At 43.6% G+C, this 15523-nt stretch overlaps 1 protein-coding gene across 3 annotated transcripts in view; it reads right to left on the bottom strand.

Annotated features, from left to right (window-relative positions):
* Nucleotides 1-10932, bottom strand: part of LOC136886402 (alpha-tocopherol transfer protein-like) — a 218573-nt gene extending 207641 nt beyond the window's left edge. For 2 of the 3 annotated variants that reach the window (XM_067159176.2, XM_067159178.2), the window contains exon 1: nt 10837-10932. The gene's annotated coding sequence lies outside the window, so the exon portion shown is untranslated. The remainder of the gene's footprint in view (nt 1-10836) is intronic. The other variant, XM_067159177.2, reaches the window with a different exon arrangement.
* Between the last annotated feature and the right edge of the window lie 4591 nt (nt 10933-15523).

The following is a 15523-nucleotide window of genomic DNA, read 5'->3' as shown; positions in this document are numbered from 1 at the left end:
GGGGGTCCGGGTTCGATTCCCGGCTCTTCCACGAAATTTGAAAAGTGGTACGAGGGCTGGAATGGGGTACACTCAGCCTCAGGAGGTCAACTGAGTAGAGGTGGGTTCAATTCCCACCTCAGCCATCCTCGAAGCGGTTTTCCGTGGTTTTTCCATTTCTTCTCCAGGCAAATGCCAGGATGGTACCTAACTTAAGGCCACGGCCGCTTCCTACTCTTCCTTGTCTATTCCTTCCAAGCTTTCCATCTCCTCACAAGGCCCTTGTTCAGCACAGCAGGTGAGACCGCCTGGGCGAGGTACTGGTCCTCCTTCCCAGTTGTATTATCAGACCCATAGTCGCACGCTCCAGGACACTGCCCTTGAGGCGGTAGAGGTGGGATCACTCGCTGAGTCCGAGGGAGAAAACCAACCCTGGAGGGTAAACAGATTAAGAAAGAAAGAAGAAAGTTTATTTTACTCACAAGGCTCTAAATTCCCGTCATACGTAAGTTTCCTTTTACTTTGGAACACGAAGAATCGGGACTTGTGAACCAATGATAGCTCCTTGTAGCCTCTGCTGACTCAGAAAGATTACGTTACTTCTTGAAAGTATAGCTCTACCGGGTACGGTCACAGAACTCGAACTCGTTCTTGCGTGATACGGATGCATTTCCTGTATTTAAAAGGCATTGTTAACTTTAAATTGCAATACCCATCAACGTTCCCGCATGAAATAAAATACAATGACATGCCATTTTCTCACTGCTACTCGTAAAGATTTTAACAGTTATTTCAAAAATGCCCTTCGTCAAACTTAGGCTTACTGATTACCTCCTCAATTCTTGGCGATGAGTTGAAGTCGTATTTCGAAAATTTTCCAAATTATGGACTTAAGTTTTAAAATAGCTCACAATTATTAACGGAGCAAAGTAAAATAATTTCTTTATGGACAATGGAGGCTACGGTGTCTAATAATTGAAGTCAATAATAATAATAATAATAATAATAATAATAATAATAATAATAATGCTCGTGTAAAGGGAGTTGTCGGAGAAGGGATAGGCGTTTACAAGGTGCTAACTGTGGAAGGGCAGAGTGTGGTATAGGAACACCTAATGATGCAACATAGTTTCTCTTAGGCGCGTACATGAGCGAATGATGTGGATAGATTTGGCGGTTGTAGGAGTTAGGACAAGAATATTGTCCAATAAGGAAGGTCAGACCTTGCGTCCAACCGATTTCAACGAGCTCCGAATCACCTGTTGGGAACATTCAACAGCAACTCACATAGAAGGGTTTAGGTCAATACGCTTTCGTTTTCGAAAAAAAAAAAAAAAAAAGTGTTGAAATTTTATGACGCAGGATCCGCTTCGAACCAAGTGGAGGTGATAGAACACTCAAAGGCGAAGTACTTTTACTTAAAGACGTTAGGTCCGCAACCAAATAATTTCAGAAAAATTCATGAATCCCCGATTCCAATGCAACGCGTAGGATATTTGGAGAGTAACACCCAGGTATCCGAAACGGTGGCCGAGTGGTCGTCGTATTTATCTGTGAACCTCGACGACGTGAGTTCGTGTCTAGTTGCAGCTATATGTTTTGTGTTTTATATATATGTACACTGACTGACAGAGCAAATGCAACACCAAGAAGGAGTGGTCAGAACTTTATGCCAATTGCAGGGTAGACTGACGTCACTGAGGTATGCTCATGATGTGAAATGCGCCGCTGTGCTGCGCACGTAGCGAACGATAAATGGGACACGGCGTTGGCGAATGGCCCACTTCGTACCGTGATTTCTCAGCCGACAGTCATTGTAGAACGTGTTGTCGTGTGCCACAGGACACGTGTATAGCTAAGAATGCCAGGCCGCCGTCAACGGAGGCATTTCCAGCAGACAGACGACTTTACGAGGGGTATGGTGATCGGGCTGAGAAGGGCAGGTTGGTCGCTTCGTCAAATCGCAGCCGATACCCATAGGGATGTGTCCACGGTGCAGCGCCTGTGGCGAAGATGGTTGGCGCAGGGACATGTGGCACGTGCGAGGGGTCCAGGCGCAGCCCGAGTGACGTCAGCACGCGAGGATCGGCGCATCCGCCGCCAAGCGGTGGCAGCCCCGCACGCCACATCAACCGCCATTCTTCAGCATGTGCAAGACACCCTGGCTGTTCCAATATCGACCAGAACAATTTCCCGTCGATTGGTTGAAGGAGGCCTGCACTCCCGGCGTCTGCTCAGAAGACTACCATTGACTCCACAGCATAGACGTGCACGCCTGGCATGGTGCCGGGCTAGAGCGACTTGGATGAGGGAATGGCGGAACGTCGTGTTCTCCGATGAGTCACGCTTCTGTTCTGTCAGTGATAGTTACCGCAGACGAGTGTGGCGTCGGCGTGGAGAAAGGTCAAATCCGGCAGTAACTGTGGAGCGCCCTACCGCTAGACAACGCGGCATCATGGTTTGGGGCGCTATTGCGTATGATTCCACGTCACCTCTAGTGCGTATTCAAGGCACGTTAAGTGCCCACCGCTACGTGCAGCATGTGCTGCGGCCGGTGGCACTCCCGTACCTTCAGGGGCTGCCCAATGCTCTGTTTCAGCAGGATAATGCCCGCCCACACACTGCTCGCATCTCCCAACAGGCTCTACGAGGTGTACAGATGCTTCCGTGGCCAGCGTACTCTCCGGATCTCTCACCAATCGAACACGTGTGGGATCTCATTGGACGCCGTTTGCAAACTCTGCTCCAGCCTCGTACGGACGACCAACTGTGGCAAATGGTTGACAGAGAATGGAGAACCATCCCTCAGGACACCATCCGCACTCTTATTGACTCTGTACCTCGACGTGTTTCTGCGTGCATCGCCGCTCGCGGTGGTCCTACATCCTACTGAGTCGATGCCGTGCGCATTGTGTAACCTGCATATCGGTTTGAAATAAACATCAATTATTCGTCCGTGCCGTCTCTGTTTTTTTTCCAACTTTCATCCCTCTCGAACCACTCCTTCTTGGTGTTGCATTTGCTCTGTCAGTCAGTGTATATTAATAATGGCTTTACGTCGCACCTACACAGATAAATCTTATGGCGACAATGGGATAGGAAATGGCTAGAATTTGGAAAGAAGCGTCCGTGCCTGGTGTGGAAATGGAAAACCAGGAACAACTATCTTGAGGGCTGCCGACAGTGGGGCTCAACTCACTATCTCTAGATTGCAAGCTCACAACTACGCGCCCCTAACCGTACGGCCAACTCACTTCGGTAAAATAAATTATTACTTGAGGGAACGTGAAGATAAAAATGGAACAAAAATTTTAAAACTTATTACGCTAATGGCAATACACTATTTTCTACCTGATTTTAATATAGGCCTAAACGTTCTCACCTATCTGTGTCGGTGCCACCCACGGAGGCCCGGGTTCGATTCCCGGCTCTGCCACGAAATTTGAAATTTGAAAAGAGGTACGAGGACTGGAACGGCGTCCATTCAGCCTCGGGAGGTCAACTGAGTTGGGGTGGGTTCGATTCCCACCTCAGCCATCCTGGAAGTGGTTTTCCTTGGTTTCCCACTACTCCTCCAGGCAAATGCCAGGATGGTACCTAATTAAGGCCACGGCCCTTCCCTTCCCTCTTCCCTGTCTGTCCCTTCCAATCTTCCATCCCCCGCAAGGTCCCTGTTCAGCATAGCAGGTGAGGCCGCCTGGGCGAGGTACTTGTCATTCTCCCCCGTTGTATCTCCTGACCCAGAGTCTGAAACTCCAGGACACTGCCCTTGAGGCGGTAGAGGTGGGATCCCTCGCTGAGTCCGAGGAAAAAACCGACCCTGGAGGGTAAAGGGGTAAAGAAGAAGAAGAATTGATTTTTACGTCGCACCGGCACAGACTCTTATGGCGACGATGAGATAAGGAAGGCCTAGGAGTCGGAAGGAAGCGGCCGTGTCCTTAATTAAGGTACATCCCCAGCATTTTCCTGGTGTGAAACCACGGAAAGCCATCTTCAGGACTGCCGACAGTGGTGCTCGAACGAACCCACTATCTGCCGGATTCAAGCTCACAGCTGCGCGCCCCTAACCACACGGCCAAGTCACCCGGTAAACAGAACTGAAGGATATGAGAAAGTGATGGGAAGATATGAAAGCAAATAGGAATGGAAAGCGTTTACTGAACTTGTGTGCTAGTATGGGATTGGCAGTGGCGAAATCTTTCTTCAGGCATTTGGGTGTTTACTACTACACATTAGACTGTAGAGGAACCAGATACATAATATATTATACCATAACTGACTTTGGATTGAGAAAGTCTATGTACGAGTTTTCCGGGAATTTTTCGATTATATAGACTACTATTTGATCTGCAGTGAACTATCAATGCACCTAGGATATAAAAGGTGAAATCTGTCTGGCATTTGGGTAAGGGTATAGGATCACCAGAACGAAGCGACGAAAAAATTTGAAGTACGTGGATATGATTAGTGATACGTTCCAAAGAATAGACGGTAGGCAGTTTTTTAAATTTTGTAAGTTGCTTTACGTCGCACCGACACAGATAGGTCTTATGGGGATGATGGGACAGGAAAGGGCTAGGAATGGGAAGGAAGCGTCCGTAACCTTAATTAAGGTACATTTGCCTGGTGTGAAAATGGAAAACCACGGAAAACCATCTTGAGGGCTGCCGACAGTGGGGTTCGAACCCACTATCTCCCGAATACTGGATACTGGCCGCACCTAAGCGACTGCAGCTATCCAGCTCGGTAGTAGGCAGTTTCAGGATATTGAAAGAGAATGGGTGCCATACAGGGATGCTGTATGAGAAACAGTAAGGGAATGCCTAGGAACAACGTGTGTAAATATAGGAAATTCGAACATGTCAGTGGGATGATGAAGTGAGGACAACTTGTGGACGTAAAAGGAAGCGTAGGGCCTGTCAGAAATGGCTCCAATCAAGGACAGATGCAGACGGAATTGGGAACATGCATCATTTTCAATTTTTTTTTTTTTGAAAAGTACACCAATGAAATAGTACGTAAACGTATTACATTGTGGTATGTTGCCTTGTTTTCTACCATTAAAAAAATATTTAATAGTGCCTTTCCGCAAGGCGAGTGAAACGGCCTCTGACGTAAGCGGCGCGCTGTGACGTCACGATCCAGTACCGCATGGAGCTCTACCAGCCGTTGTGCATCAGCCGTTGCTAAAAGCCGATTGTTTATTATTCATGATCGCAAATAACTTCGAAATGACAGAAGAAAGGTTCAAAACAGCACAGTCAGACAATCTACCATGTGTAGATGTCATCATTCTTGAAAAATGTGACTTTTGTGGCCGCAGAAATTCGCGGATAACAAGTAGTTTGTAAGTGGCGTCTTTTATATACGTGCAATGTACTGTAACCCATAGTATTAGGATAACAACGAACCTGGATAGATATCACATCACTTTCAACATTTCCTTCTAGACTGATTCCCTTATTAAAGAATAGCATTACATTTTCGGGCTTTCAGCATTAGTAAAGTAAGAAATCGGATTTCAGCACTAAAATAAACATATAGGTAGCATTATAGTACTAGTCCGCTTCTGTGGTGTAGTGGTTAATGTGTGCCACTCCCGGAGGCCCGGTTTCGATTCCCGGCTCTGCCATGAAAGTTGAAAACAAATAGTACGAGGGCTGGAACGGGGTCTACTCAGCCTCGGGAGGTCAACTGAGTAGAAGGGTTTCGAATCTCACCTCAGCCATCCTCGAAGTGGTTTTTCGTATTTTCCTACTTCTCCTCCACGCACCTAAGGCCACGGCCGTTTCCTTCCCTCTTCCTTGTCTATCCCTTCCGATCCTCCTATCCTCCAACAAGGCCCCTGTTGAGCATAACAGGTGAGGCCGCCTGGGCGAGGTAATGGCCCTCCTCACCAGTTGCATCACCATACTCAAAGTCTCACGTTCCAGGACACTGCCCTTGAAGTGGTAGAGGTGAAATCCCTCGCTGAGTCCGAGAGAAAACCAACCCTGAAGGATAAACTGATTAAGAAAGAAAGAAAGAAAGAAAGAAAGAAAGAAAGAAAGAAAGAAAGAAAGAAAGAAAGATCATAGTACTATAGGGCTATAATCTATCATTCCCAAAAATATATATATTTATGGTTGGGACAACTGGCCTACCCACTTCCGGGGCCCATGAAAGAGAATTAAATATCTTTGTGGAGGGAAAAAGTTAAACATGATAAAGATAAATATGACTTCATCTAGTTTTCACAAGTCGGGCTGAGTGGTTCAGACTGTTGAGGTGCTGGCCTTCTGACCCCAACTTGGCAGGTTCGATCCTGGTTCAGTCCGGTGGTAGTTGAAGGTGCTCAAATACGTCAGTCTCGTGTCGGTAGATTTACTGGCACGTAAAAGAACTCCTGCAGGACTAAATTCCTGCACATCGGCGTCTCCGAAAATCGTAGAAGTAGTTAGCGGGGCGTGAAGCCAATAACATTAATTACATTTGGCTTTTAACAAGCTGAGCATATCAGGAAAGAAAAGTGTCCTGGTGACATTTTAGTCGCTCAATACAGGAATGTCCTTGGGTGCCGTGACTTTTACTTTTTTTTTTTTGCTTTACATCACACCGTCACATATAGGTCTTATGGCGACGATGGGACAGGAAAGGCCTAGGAATGGGAACAAAGCGGCCGTGGCCTTAGGTACAGCCCCAGCATTTGCCTGGTGTGAAAATGGGAAACCACGGAAAACCATCTTCAGGGCTGCCGGCAGTGGGGTTCAAAACCCACTATCTCCCCGATGCGAGCTCACAGCTGCGCGCTCCTAACCGCACGGCCAACTCGCGCGGTATTTTTACCCTTCGGTTTATTGACTTGGCTTGTATAACCTAAAACTTAGGCTAAGTTGGATATTTTAATAACCTACATCACGATTTTCACCTGTGTGCAATTATGTTATTTATTTCATTAATATTATGATAATTATTATAATTGAGCATTGTTAACTTATAAGACCCCAACAGACAAGCATTGGTTTTGTGTAGAGTTATACATTTGTTAAATTCACGTTGTTTCCTTTCATGATGCACACGCCTATTCTTTGTTACATTATAGAGTATTTAGATATAGCCTAAATTTCTTTACAAATTAAGCTCTTCAATAAAGACATACATAACTATCCCATGCCAAGATATATTGGTAGAATTAGAGCTGTTAAAATGGTTCATAACCCCTTTGATTTATTATCCTGACATGGATCACCCAAAACATAGGTTAGGTTTGGAGAATACTTTAATAATCAGCATTATTTAATGCACTGTTTATTACTTTCATATTCCAAGATGTAATTGAAGCATTTAAATAAAGCATCATACATTAAAATTTAAAGTTTTACCACTAGAACAGCTGACATGGAAAAGTGATTTGAAAATTCAAACAAATTAATCTTACGCTAAAATCTTCAAAAGCGGCTGTGAGCTTGCATCCGGGAGATAGTAGGTTCGAATCCCACTATCGGCAGCCCTGAAGATGGTTTTCCGTGGTTTCCCATTTTCACACCAGGCAAATGCTGGGGCTGTACCTTAATTAAGGCCACGGCCGCTTCCTTTCAACTCCTAGGCCCTTCCTATCCCATCGTCGCCATAAGACCTATCTGTGTCGGTGCGACGTAAAGCTCCTAGCAAAAAAAAAAAAAAACTTAAAAAAAAATAAACTGTAGACTTTACCGATATATCACCAGCATTTCTCCGGCTCGCCAAAATCCATTTCTCCCTAGTTTTAGCGTCTTTGGAACGTTTATAAACTATTTGTTTGGTATGGTATGCGATGTGCTATTGCACATCGAAACTCTACACCATTTATAAGTTTTCTGCCTCACTGTCTGCGCAGGATTCATTTTAAGTCTAAAATATACCACTCAGATTATTATCCAATGTATAGACCTCGAATTTAACCATACCAGACACTAACGTAAAGTAGAAATACGCGAAGTGTATCCTGCTTCTCACAGCACACTATGTGTTATTTCGTCTGCTAATTCAGTCAACCTGTACGATGACGTCAGACCAATGAGATCGCGTACTTGCGTGACGTGACATTTTCGTAGATTTTTATCATGTTTGGAGTTATTATTTGTACATTCTGATCACATTTTTGAATTCTGCATGAAATTTTGAATCAGATTAGCATATTTTTAATTAAAACCCCGGATCATGCATATTCCCTATTGTACGTAGATGAAAGTAACAGAGCGAAACAAATAATTACTGAATACAAGAAGAAGTCATAGGATGATTTTCGTAATAACCTGGAAAGATTTAATGAAGCGCAAAAACGTACAATGTTTACGTCTGCTCTGATTGGCTGGTTCTTAAACTTAACGTAAAATTAACCGCAAGATATTGGAGTTTGCAAATCCTTAATTTTACGGACTCGCAGTTATGTTTACGTCGGCGCATTGTGAACGGTTCCAAAAGACAACATGGCCGTAAACTTCCAAGTTAACGGTAATTTCAAGTTTACGTTACGTTACATTTACGTTGTGAAGGGGGTTTAAAGTACCTTCGGAGTGGGCGAAGGCAGTAATTGCTCCTAGGGAACAGAACGTTCAAATGTAACTACATGTAATGTTTTAGATTACACTAAACGAATAGGTTCTCCCCAGTTGGTGGTCATCCGTGACGGGGAGAGAAGTGTATTCATTCTATCATTCAATCATTCATTCATTCATAATCATACCATTGTCTGCTTTTTATCTCACAACAGTGTCGAGGACTTTTTGCAATCGTTCACAATCCAGTACCGGTAACTTATTTGTTCCTCTACAGTTTAATATCGTCCGCGAAAAAGACTTACCTGTGATTCCAGTTCTCTATTCGTATCACAGAGAGCGTTGGCCGTGCGCTTAGACTCGCGTAGATAATGGGATCGAACCCCTCTGTCAGCAGCTCTCAAGATGGCTTTGCTTGGTTTCCCATTTTCACACCATGCAAATGCTGGGGCTGTGCCTTAATTAAGGCCTCGACAGCTTCCTTCCCACTCCTAGCCCTTTCCGATCTCATCGTCGGCATAAAACCTATCTATACCGAGCTCGATAACTGCAGTCGCTTAATTGCGGCCAGCATCCAGTATTCGGGAGATAGTAGGTTCGAACCCCACTATCGGCAGCCCTGAAAATGGTTTTCCGTGGTTTCCCATTTTCACACCAGGCAAATGCTGGGGCTGTACCTTAATTAAGGCCACGGCCAATTCCTTCCCACTCCTAGGCCTATCCTGTCCCATCGTCGCCATAAGACCTATCTGAGTCGGTGCGACGTAAAGCAACTAGCAAAAAAAAGAACACTTATCTGTGCCAGTGCGACGTAAAGCAAAATTATTTTAAGAAAACATTTACTCGTTTGCCTCTGTAGTTTAGTGGTTAGCGTGATTAGCTGCCACCCCCGGAGGCCCGGGTTCGATTCTCGGCTTTGCCACGAGCTTTGAAAAGTAGTACGAGGACTGGAACGGGGTCCACTTAGCCTCGGAGGACAAATGAGTAGAGGTGTGTTCGATTCCCACCTCAGCCATCCTCGAAGTGGTTTTCCCACTTCTTCTCCAAGCAAATGCCGGGATGGTGGTACCTAACTTAAGGCCACAGCCGCTTCCTTCCCTCTTCCTTGCCTATCCCTTCGAATCCTCCAATCTCCTCACAAGACCCCTGTTCAGCATAGCAGCTGACGCCGGCTGGGTGAGGTTCTGGTCCTCCTTCCCAGTTGTATCTCCCGACCCAAAGTCTCACGCGCCGGGGCACTGCCCTTGAGGCGGTAGAGGTGGCATCTCTCGCCGATTCCGAGGGAAAAGCCGACCCTGGAGGGTAAACAGATGAAGAAGAAGAAGAAAAAACATTTACTCATTTATATATAAGAAAACAAAGGTCCAATAATGTTACCCTGCGGTACTTCCGTCTTTATCATTACAGTATCACATAATACTTCGCTTACTCTAATTCTCTTATATATATTTTCTAGAAATGTATACACCAATGTTTTCTAGGAATTTATACACCAATTCAATCACTTTTTTTTAGAACGAGTACATGAGAGTTCCAGGGCACAAACTATGCCCTTTTACTCGTCTGTTTCCGATAAATACACGATGAGTCGGAAAATCTCCATTATACTACACTGGCGGGGGATAAAATATCTGTTATGGAGGCGGTATTTTCCCCCATGTCAGAAAAAAACCCACCCCTCATCGCTAATAATTTTGAAATGCAAGGGAAAACTAATCTTCGTAACACTTAAGATACAACTTGCGGAAAAAAAACATTCGAATGTTACGAATCAATTTTTGATTTTAAATGCATGTTTACCTTAGATTTAATACTGCACCGTAGTGGCACATTTGACAGGTTGTCTTTGTGACTTAATAATTACCAAAGTCTTAAGTGATAATTGTGTAGATATCAAGATGTGTTTACGTGGAAAGAACATTTTAACATTGTTTTTGTACCCAATTTTAATGTATGTAGAACTTTAGACTGTAGCTTTGTTCCACATTTCTATGGCTGAAGATGTCTCTAAACAGGAGACGAAACGTCCCATTAACGTTATTATTTTTCTAAATAGAATAAACAATTTTAGTACTGTAAAGGTTTCTCAAAGCACTCCAAAATAGTTTTATATCGATTTCTGTTAATTTTTCGGAAATATTCTCAGTATTTTCTAAATAAGTTTTTACCTGCCCTGTATAAAATATCCGTATATGTGGAAAGTAGTGGAATGTAGAACCTGTAAACCTCGTTATAATTACGTTTTTAATTTGGTAATTGAAGAGAACAGGAAATATAGTATTGTACTGTATATTTTACTTTAAACCATGTAGAATCTGCTTTAAAATAATCTTCCACTCACCTCTTGGAGATACTCCACAAATGTTATCTTTGGGCGAAGCACTACAAGAGGAACCCTCTTCCGTAGCTTACTGCCTTGACACTGGCTGGCTAAGCCTCCTGACTGCTTGTCCTGATCATGTCGGACCTACCTTGAGCTACGTCATCCAATCACATGCTTCCCCGCTAGGTCATGTGAGGCCAACACTTTCTCCAGCGCCAGCCTGCCTGCCTGTCTTCCTCGGCCACGAGACGGTGTCCATTATCGCTAGAATCTCTTCTGCTTTGTCTGAACTAGTAATATAGATTTATTGAGTTTTAATGAAAAGGCAGGCACATCGCATTAGCTTTCTGTTAAATACTTCGCCTTAAACAATGGAGTAATCACGGCGATGATGAAAGCAATATTCTGTTCTTCTTCTTTTGAAGTTTTCTTTGATTTCAATTTTTAATGTTGAAAAAAATTCGTAGCGGACAAAGTAGGGGTTCCCATACTAGAAAAAACAAAAAATTAAGCAATTTCCTCAATTGTGGCGGTAGTTGAAGGGTTAAAGCGCACGGGAAGGTTTCAATTTGTGAATGTAGGATAGCTCTACCACTTAAAAAAATCGTAAAACACTTTCGGTTTAAAGGCAATTCCTGAAAAACAGCCTAAATCACTTGTTTCTATACTCATTTTCTTTTTTATTCAAATCCAAATTAACTCATTTACATAATTCTTTCTGTAATGTGTTCCTTGGTTCAATATCCTCAGGCGGTTTGTTTTATTTTTTTGGAAAAATGTCCGGACCGAACGTAATTATAAGGACTTAAGTGAAACAATGCATTGACTTGTATTAGCGCTCATAGTGGTAGAAAAAGGCAAACTGATAATCTAATCACGGGCAACTGGATCCTTCGCTAACTAGCTAGCTAGAGCGACGCATCCTTCGCTGCGCTAGCTAGCTAGAGCGACGCATCAAGTCGGCCGTGATCTAATCGACCGGAAAATACAATACAATACAATACAATACAATGGATTTATTTTGTCTGGTAAGATTAAGGCCATTAGGCCCTCTCTTCCATTTAACCAGAAAATACAGTCGAAACCAACTTTCAACGTATTAGGTCGTGTTACTTACATTTAGTACGTGTTGAAGAGATGTTAAGTACAGAACAAAAATGGCCAACCAGACACCAGTGGGATCCGAACCCACAACCTCCCGATTTCGCGTCGGTTGCTCTACCAATTGAGCTATGGTGGCCTAGGCCATCTTTGTTCTGTTGGAAAGGATCTAAGCTACAGGTCTGGTACTACTACCATCTCACTGTAGAGTGCGTTTAAGTTGCCCGTTGAGAGCCAAGTCAATGAATATTGAATTTTCACGACCGCATTGTAATCGAAACCAACTTTCAACGTATTAGGTCGTGTTACGTACATTTAGTACGTGTTGAAGAGATGTTAAGTACAGAACAAGAATGGCCAACCAGACGCCATAGCTCAAATGGTAGAGCAACCGACGCGAAATCGGGAGGTTGTGGGTTCGGATCACACTGGTGTCTGGTTGGCCATTTTTGTTCTGTACTTAACATCTCTTCAACACGTATTAAATGTACGTAACACGACCTCATCATCATCATCTGTTTACCCTCCAGGTTCGGTTTTTCCTTCGGACTCAGCGAGGGATCCCACCTCTACCGCCTCAAGGGCAGTGTCCTGGAGCTTCAGACTCTCGGTCGGGGGAGAATGACCAGTACCTCGCCCAGGCGGCCTCACCTGCTATGCTGAACAGGGGCCTTGTGGAGGGATGGGAAGATCGGATGGGATAGGCAAGGAAGAGGGAAGGAAGCGGCCGTGGCCTTAAGTTAGGTACCATCCCGGCATTCGCCTAGAGGAGAAGTGGGAAACCACGGAAAACCACTTCCAGGATGGCTGAGGTGGGAATCGAACCCACCTCTACTCAGTTGACCTCCCGAGGCTGAGTGGACCCCGTTCCAGCCCTCGTACCACTTTTCAAATTTCGTGGCAGAGCCGGGAATCGAACCCGGACCTCCGGGGGTGGCAGCTAATCACGCTAACCACTACACCACAGAGGCGGACCGTAACACGACCTAATACGTTGAAAGTTGGTTTCGATTACAATACGGTCCTGAAAATTCAATATTCATAGAAAATACAGTATCTACACGTGCAAAAATGAAATAAATACACTTACAATTGAGACAACTTACAACTACTAAACATTACAATATTATGATATAATGAATAAATAAAGGTATAAATAAAGTATATATTCTTATATTTTATTTATTTTATTTACCTAAAATTCGTAGTTCATATCCCTACGACGATGTTTTCAACTTTGAGTCGCTTGCCTGAAGGGCTACAAATGTGGTGGGTTTTTTATTTTTTATTTTTTTATTTTTTTATTTTAAGCACAAACAGCAATGATCCGAAGTACCGGACTACCCAATAGGCAGAGTAGGCTGTCGTGTATAGACTCCATGCAGCCAGGGGCCGCAAGAGACAGCAGATCAGATTTAGACCCCATAAATAAATTGTGTGGCTGTGTGAAGTTTCTGAATTACAGTGGCGAGCTGACACCAACCCTTTATGGAGGGATGTAATCACTATTGCGTGTTTCTGTGATGGTTGGTAGTGTGGTGTGTTGTCTGAATATGAAGAGGAGAGTGTTGGGACAAACACGAGCAACAGAGGAAGTGGCCGAGCGGTTAGGGTCACGCGGGTGTGAGCTTGCATTCGGGAGATAGTGGGTTTGAACCCCACTGTCGGCAGTCCTGAAAATAGTTTTCCGTGTTTTCCCATTTTCACACAATGCCGGGCTGAGTGGCTCAGACGGTTAAGGCGCTGGTCTTCTAACCTCAACTTGGCAGGTTCGATCCTGGCTCAGTCCGGTGGTATTTGAAGGTGCTCAAATACGACAGCCCCGTGTCGGTAGATTTACTGGCACGTAAAAGAACTCCTGTAGGACTAAATTCCGGCACCTCGGCGTCTCCGAAGACCGTAAAAGTAGGTAGTGGAACGTAAAGCAAATAACATTATTATTATTATTATTATTATTATTATTATTATTATTATTATTATTATTATTACCATTTTCACACCAGGCAAATACTGGAGCTGTACCCTAATTAAGGCCACGGCCGCCTCCTTACCACTCCATCTCTTTCCTGTCCCATCGTCGCCATGAGACCTGAGATGACGTTATTCTGTACAGAGTAATAAATAAGTTACAAGATTGTGAGCGGCTGCAGGTGACCTCGATAGTGTTGTGAGATGGACGGTGGACAATGGTATGATGATAAACGGGGTTAAAAGTCAGGTTGTGAGTTTCACAAATAGGAAAAGTCCTCTCAGTTGTAATTACTGCGTTGATGGGGTGAAAGTTCCTTTTGGGGATCATTGTAAGTACCTAGGTGTTAATATAAGAAAAGACCTTCATTGGGGTAATCACATAAATACGATTGTTAATAAAGGGTACAGATCTCTGCACATGGTTATGAGGGTATTTAGGGGTTGTAGTAAGGGTGTAAAGAAGAGGGCATATAAGTCTTTGGTAAGACCCCAACTAGAGTATGGTACCAGTGTTTGGGACCCTCACCAGGATTACTTGATTCAAGAACTGGAAAAAATCCAAAGAAAAGCTGCTCGATTTGTTCTGGGTGATTTCCTACAAAAGAGTAGCGTTACAAAAATGTTGCAAAGTTTGGGCTGGGAAGATTTGGGAGAAAGGAGACAAGCTGCTAGATTAAATGGTATGTTCCGAGCTGTCAGAGGAGAGATGGCGTGGGAGGACATCAGTAGACGAATAAGTTTGAGAGGTGTCTTTAAAAGTAGGAAAGATCACAATATGAAGATAAAGTTGGAATTCAAGAGGACAAATTGGGGCAAATATTCGTTTATAGGAAGGGCAGTTAGGGATTGGAATAACTTACCAAGGGAAATGTTCAATAATTTTCCAATTTCTTTGCGATCATTTAAGAAAAGGCTAGGAAAACAACAGATAGGGAATCTGCCACCTGGGCGACTGCCCTAAATGCAGATCAGTAGTGATTGATTGATTGATTGATTGATTGATTGATTGATTGATTGATTGATTGATTGATTGATTGATTGATTGATTGATTGATTGATTGATTGATTGATATCCGTGTCGGTTTGACATAAAGCAACTCGTAAAAAAATATCTTAACTGACAAATCTGCAGAGGATAAAACAATTGGCTTTAATTGAAAATGAACCTCAATTTTACGAAGAATTGAATGTACGAAGGAGAACAACAAAGGATGTAATATTATACTAATAGTGTGAGGAAAAAAACGTCTAAAGAAGATAAAAACAGAGAATAAGCATGTAGCTAGCAGTGAGGATATGGATATGGAGGTATCCTAGTTTTTATGACTTGGTTAAGGCCTAGAAAATACCTCAAAGGCTAAGCTTATCTAATTATTAATTAAAGGTACGTCCAAATAAAGTGAGTTTCTCTCATTGATTGGCCAGCAGAGGTGGGGAAAGTAATGTGTGTGTGAGAGAGAGAAAGATTTAGAGCGTGACACATGAACTGGTCGGCCAACCCACCTCTACCTGCTTCCCGCCACTCACTCGCGTCTATGCAGTGCTTAAATAATAATAATGTTATTTGCTTTACGTCCCACTAACTACTTTAACGGTTTTCGGAGACGCCGAGGTGCCGGAATTTTGTCACGCA

The sequence above is a fragment of the Anabrus simplex genome, chromosome X, assembly GCF_040414725.1.
Source record: "Anabrus simplex isolate iqAnaSimp1 chromosome X, ASM4041472v1, whole genome shotgun sequence".
NCBI lineage: Eukaryota > Metazoa > Arthropoda > Insecta > Orthoptera > Tettigoniidae > Anabrus > Anabrus simplex.
Note: the sequence above shows the minus strand (reverse complement) of the source record. Positions and strands in the feature narration are given on the sequence as shown.